We start from the raw sequence: 6628 nt of genomic DNA on the forward strand, positions 1-6628 counted from the left end.
TTAACAATTTGCCAATAATTTTAAGTCATGCTACAGGGGATATGTATCCCTACTTAAAAATTCAAACCATGTTCAAAGCTTTGGATTTTTTTAATATTTATAATTATCTATATTTCATTGTATTTGTTACTTTTTTGCTTTTTATTTTTATACAGAAGAGTATTGCTCATCATAATTGAGCTTCTGTGAATTACAGCTGCTGCAACATAACCACCACATTTTGTTAACACTTTATCTTATATGTGTATGTTTTCAAGCAAAATTACTTTTCTGTTAAAATCATAAAATTTCAATAAATTTTCACCCTAAAAAGTTTCAGTTATAAAAGGTCTATTGCACTTGGTTTAACATAGCAAGATATCAAAGAAGAATAAAGCCAAAATAGGAGAAAAGATTTCCTTGTTACATAATTCCAAAAAAAGCCAAGTATCTTGGCTCAATTATACTTGCATGCATTCCCAACACTTAGGTTAAAAATCATTTTTATAAAAAGGTCAAATTTGGACTGATTTTCCCAAGCAGTGACAGACCGATAATGGCTTTTACTCCATCATACATGACTGATACACACACACAGAAAAAAATGCATTCAATACAGCTGATCTGAAAAAGGTCTTTCCAGAATAAATGTTTGCAAGAAGCTAAAAGAATTGGGCTTCTTGAAAGGCCCTATTGCTCGCTATGGTCCAGCAACACTGGCCTTCCATTTATTCCTCAGACAGACCAACAGTCCCCCACACAGGCATGTGCAAAATCTGTTTTCTCTTTCTACCATGCTCTTGTCACCTCTTTCACTCAACCAGGGCCTTCTCTTTCTTCAAACTTACACATCATCTTGTCCAGAGGGCTTTCCACACCAACCACTTAAAGCAGGTCCCCTGTTAGTCTCTCTCAAAATACTTTTTTTAGTAGTATTTGCCATAATGCGTATATTCAGTATTGCATAGAATTGAAGATGCCAGCAATTGTTAAATGAGCCACTATATGACATACCAAAAGAAAAAAGCGGATGTCAATAAAGCTATGACACTCTTTCAATTTTAGGATGTATACTGATGTCAGAAACATTAAAATATAGGGGGAAAATATGTGCCTTAGAATTAATGGAACACTGTATAAGGATCTGTGTCCCCCCTTTGATCAAAAATGTCACACATGAGAACAGAGACTGTATCTTTACTATTTCTTCTGCAGGCTTAGCCACCACCAACACATTGTCTAGCATATAGCACATATTTATTGAATAAATAAATAAGTAGATGGAGAGATGGCCACAATGATATGATGATATTTTGTGGTGAAATAACATGTTGTATGAGAAGGTCTGATTCTCATTCACACATTCATATTTATCACACTCAGAAAAGTAACCTTAATTTATTACAGTAAAATACAGGAAATTAACATTTCTGCAACCACCCTTTACAACATGCAATTTTCGCTGGTTGTATAGTTCAACTCACTTTGTAAACTTATAGAATCTGATCACCCCAATTAATTTTTATAATCACATACTGCTTCATCTGTACAAAGGAAAGATTAAACTAGGGGATCCCTACTGTCCTTTTTAGCTATCAAACTCTGGTTGGGTAGTCCAGAAGTTCATGTCTTCTAGAGTGTAGGTATACTGTCTATTCCATGTGTCTACATTATCTTTAAAAAAGGAAGAGGAAGAGATTGTTTAGCCAGCCAATATTTAAACCTATACTGGCCTGTAGATCTATTTTTCGTAGATTAGATACATTTTCTTAATTACTTGGATAGGTTTTAGCTGGGAAGCACATACGTGATACTACTCTAGCCCCATCAGAATTCTCCTTGGAAGTCAAAAAAAGTAGAAATTTCTATTTAGCTTATAACATTATTGTTTTTGCTAAATAAAAATGTCCTTGGTGAAAATCCAGCTCTCACTGAAACTATCATTAGTGTTTTTTAGCCTTCACTACCATGTAGGTATAAAAATATATATTAATAGAAAATTGGTAAGTCATAGTAACAGTAGAAACTGTGTGTTCTGGCATTCTCTGAAATGATATATTAATTGTTTCATGGCAGTCTGCCTCTCTTTTCCCCTTATTTTCAGTCTATAAACCTTGACTCCAGCTCCTCTGGGACAGTAGAATAGGAAATGTCTTGCTAACATAATGAGGACAGCACCAAGGAAGTTGCTGGAAAAGATTCGAGGTTACTGGACTGGTTCAACTTATGCTAATGTAGGCATAGAATTATTTTAAAGTTTTTCAGTATTCTTAGCTGAAAGGAAAGATGACAAGAACAGCAATTTGTGTGTTATTGCTCTGTTGCTTTTTTGCTAAGTGTGAGACACGGCTCTGCCCTGATAATCAAAGCAAATAATGTTATAAAATCATTTATAGATTTATAGCTCAATCCAGAAGGTTGATGCTAACTGAGAAGTCTCCAGAATTGGATCAAATTTTCAATTCAAATGAATAGAGCAACTACACGTCCCATGCCTCATAAATCTCCAAATTTAACTCAAAGCCTGTTCCCTTCTTCCAGATGGCTAGTGGAGAGAGGAGGTGGGGAGGCAGAATTAGCAAGCAAACCCAAAGAGACACAGTTCCTCTATGTTCAGTGGTGTCTGTCTCCCAATCAGCTTTTACTGAAGCTAGTATTACTACACAGAAATTACCCAGGTAGGCAAAAAGATTTAAATATGTGGAGGGTTTTAACCTCTTGGGAATTTCCTTTCATACAGCCATTAAACTAGAAGATTTTTCTTTCTTCAAAACCAAGCGATTAGGTAGACAAATCAACAACAGTCATTTGCCCAGAAAATATCTACCATCACTTCTTCACCATCACAGCATTATCTTCTCAGGGGCGACTATGTCACCTCATAGCAGAGACTTCACTCAAGTCATTGGGATATTTTACAGATGGTGAATCACTCTGTCACCCTCATGCAACTCCCCAGGGAGAAGATGTGTGAGGTGTAAAAAGAAAAAACAAAGGAAAGAACAGGAAGGAATAGGACTTCACTTTCCCTTTTTCTCTTTAAATCTCCAATTTTTTAATATCAAAAAAATTGTGTGAAGATATTGTGTATATGCCTTTGACAGAAGTAGCAGATAATGAAGATACACAAGAGCACAGACTGCAAAATACTTCATGCTAACTTACTACTTGTTTTATAGACTCTTCCAATGACATTTAGGTCTTACTTGGAGAAGCCCTACTAATTTTCTTCTATATTTTCTTACTGTTTTTATTTTACTTACCTTTGCCCCATCATCCCATCTTTATACCTCAAGAAATCAAAGTTTCAAATCAGGTGGAAGAAATTTTCTTTCAAAGGGATTGAATTTTACTTTGCTTCTTCACGAGTGATAAAAATGCAGAACTCTCTCCTTAACTCAGTCTTTTCATTCTTTCCTATGCTTCATTTTTTATCTTCTTCTCTTCCTAAACTTTTTAATATTTATTTTCCATCTTTTCTACAGAGTAATAACTGTAGATTGAATTTGATTGCCTCCTTCATCTGCCTTTATGAATATGTTAGACGATAACAAGGTATGTGCTGAATCTGAGCAAAGGGTAAGAAGTAACATCAAACGTTTACAAGCATATAGAGTAACCAGAATGCCCATACACTTCTGGTTGTCATGCAAGTTGGTATAACTACTTTGGAAACTTCTCTAGCTGTATCTATTAAAGCCAAATATGTATATATACTCCATGACACAGAATTCTGCTCATATAGACACTCAACACAAGTGCACACATACGTGCACAAAAAACATGTCGAAGAATGCTTGTAGCAGCATTATTCATAATAATCAAAACCTGGAAACAGCCCAATTGTCTATCAGTAGAAGGGATAAATACATCATATAATGAATACTCTATAAAAATTAAAATAAGAGAAATTACTGCTACACGTGAAATTGTTGTTGCACATCACAGGGATGACTCTCACAACTACAACTATAATGTTTTTTGTTTTATTTTGTTTTGTTTGACATGGAGTCTCGCTCTGTCACCCAGGCTGGAGTGCAGTGGCACGATCTCGGCTCACTGCAAGCTCCGCCTCCTGGGTTCACGCCATTCTCCTGCCTCAGCCTCCTGAGTAGCTGGGACTACAGGCGCCCACCACCATGCCTGGCTAATTTTTTATATTTTTAGTAGAGACAGGGTTTCACTGTGTTAGCCAGGATGGTCTCAATCTCCTGACCTCGTGATCCGCCTGCCTCTGCCTCCCAAAGTGCTGGGTTTACAGGTGTGAGCCACCAAGCCCGGCCTACAACTATAATGTTGAATGAGAGAAACCATTACAAAAAAGAGCATTATAGAAAGAAAAGTTTCAAAAACTCACAAAAATAGTCTGATGATAAAAAGAGTATTGGTAATTTCTGGGGGAAAACTTAATGGCTGGGACAGAGCATGAAGGAGGTTTCTGGGTTCCTGATAATGCAGTATCTCTTAAACTGGATATTGATTACCTGAGTGTGTTCATGCTCTAAAATTCATAGAACTTAAGATCTATTCATATTAATGTATGTATGTTTGTCAGGATTCTCCAGAGAAAGAGAACCAATAAGGTATATACATATATATTATCATTCACATAGGATACATACACACACATACACACACACACACACATTAAGATCTACTATGGGAATTGGCTCCTAAGATTATGGAGGTCAAAAGTCCCCAACCTGCCATTTGCAAGCTGGAGAATCAGGAAAGCCAATAGGCGATGGGTGGGGAATGGTATAAGTCCCAGAGCCCAAAGGCCTGAAAACCAGGATCTCCAATGTCCAAGGAGATAAGATGGATGTTCGAGCTCCAAATGAGAGTAAATTCACCCTCTCTTCACTATTTTGTTGCTTTCAAGCTCTCAACAGATTTGATGATGCTCGCCTGCATTGGCAAAGGCCATCTGCTTTATTCAGTCCACTCATTCAAATATTCATCTCTTCCAGAAACACCCCCACAAACACACTCAGAAATAATGTTTTACAAGTGATCCAGGTATTGCTTAACCCAGTGAAGTTGACATAAATTAATCATCACAGTATGTAAATTATACCCTGAATTTTTAAAGCCATATTAGCACTTTAGTGAACTTTGCTTTTCTCCTGAATTACTCCTAGATTCTCTCTAAATTGTACAGCTGAGAATTTGACCTATTATCAAAATGATCTGACTAGCACCAAATCTGACTAATTCAAGTCATCACATAATATCAGTAGACTTCCCAGTTCAGACTTCAAACAGTGTTTGGTGCTGAAAAATAAAGATTATATACAATAATGAGCTAATAATTTTGTAATGGACATAAGAAAAAGAAAGCAGCCATCAAAGCTCTACTAAATTTAATAAGTACTGGAGGGACAACAGTAATAACTGTAGATTGAATTTGATTGCCTTCTTCCTCAAAGTGATTGGCTAAAGCTTCCTGAATTATGTCCCCCTACAAAAGGTTTAAAAGATAATGGTCGACTGGGAGGCAGAGCTTGCAGTGAGCCGAGATCGTGCCACTGCACTCCAGCCTGGGTGACAGAGCAAGACTGCATCTCAAAAAAAAAAAAAAGAAAGAAAAGAAAAAAAAGAAAAGATAATGGTTGATAGAAAAAGTTAGGATGGTGATATGATGATTGCTAACATTTATTAACTGCAGAGTGCTGCATTTAACCACCATGAATCAGCCTCTGCAGTACATCAGCATTATACTGCTGTTTTATCCATACAGAGTTCTGCAAGAATGATAACATATCCCTGTGTCATGTTTGGCCTTTTTCAATAAAACTGCAGTTGGCTTAGGCTCAACTTAGTGTCTACTCCAACACCAGATTCTTTTCTGGCAGAAAGTTACTTTTCCACAAGAAATGACATAAAAAGGTAGTCATCAGAGTGGAATATAATATTGTATATGAGTAAAATAAATGTGTAACATATTTTTATGACTGCTGAATGTACTTTAGTATTATTCAGATAGAGATTTTAGTCTGAGATTGGATTGAGATGACACAAACCACTTTGACTATGAGGACACAACGGGCCTGCAAGCAAACAACATACTACATACTTTTTTTTGTTTTCTTTTTTGAGAGAGTCTCACTCTGTTGCCAGGGCTGGAGTGTAGTGCCATAATCTCCACTCACTGCAGCCTCCACCTCCGGGTTCAAGCGATTCTCCTGTCTCAGCCGCCTGAGTAGCTGGAATTACTGGCGCCCGCCACCACACCCAGCTAATTTTTGTATTTTTAGTAGGAATGGGGTTTCAGCATGTTGGCCAGGCTGGTCTCGAACTCCTGACTTCAAGTAATCCACCCGCCTCAGCCTCCCAGACTGCTGAGATTACAGGCATGATCCACTGCACCTGGCAATATACTTCTGATTAATTAATATTATAAGGCAGCCAGGGCACAGTGGCTCATGCCAGTAATCCTAGCACTTTGGGAGGCCAAGGCGGGTGGATTGCCTGAGCTCAGGAGTTCAAGACCAGCCTGGGCAACATGGTGAAACCCCCTCTCTACTAAAATACAAAAAAAAAAAAAAATTAGCCGGGCGTGGCAGCATTTGCCTGTAGTTCCAGCTACTCGGGAGGCTAAGGCAGGAGAATTGCTTGAACCTGGGAGGCACAGGTTGCAGTGAGCCGA

The sequence above is a fragment of the Pongo abelii genome, chromosome 10 (genome assembly GCF_028885655.2).
Source record: "Pongo abelii isolate AG06213 chromosome 10, NHGRI_mPonAbe1-v2.0_pri, whole genome shotgun sequence".
In the NCBI taxonomy this organism is placed as follows: Eukaryota; Metazoa; Chordata; class Mammalia; order Primates; family Hominidae; genus Pongo; species Pongo abelii.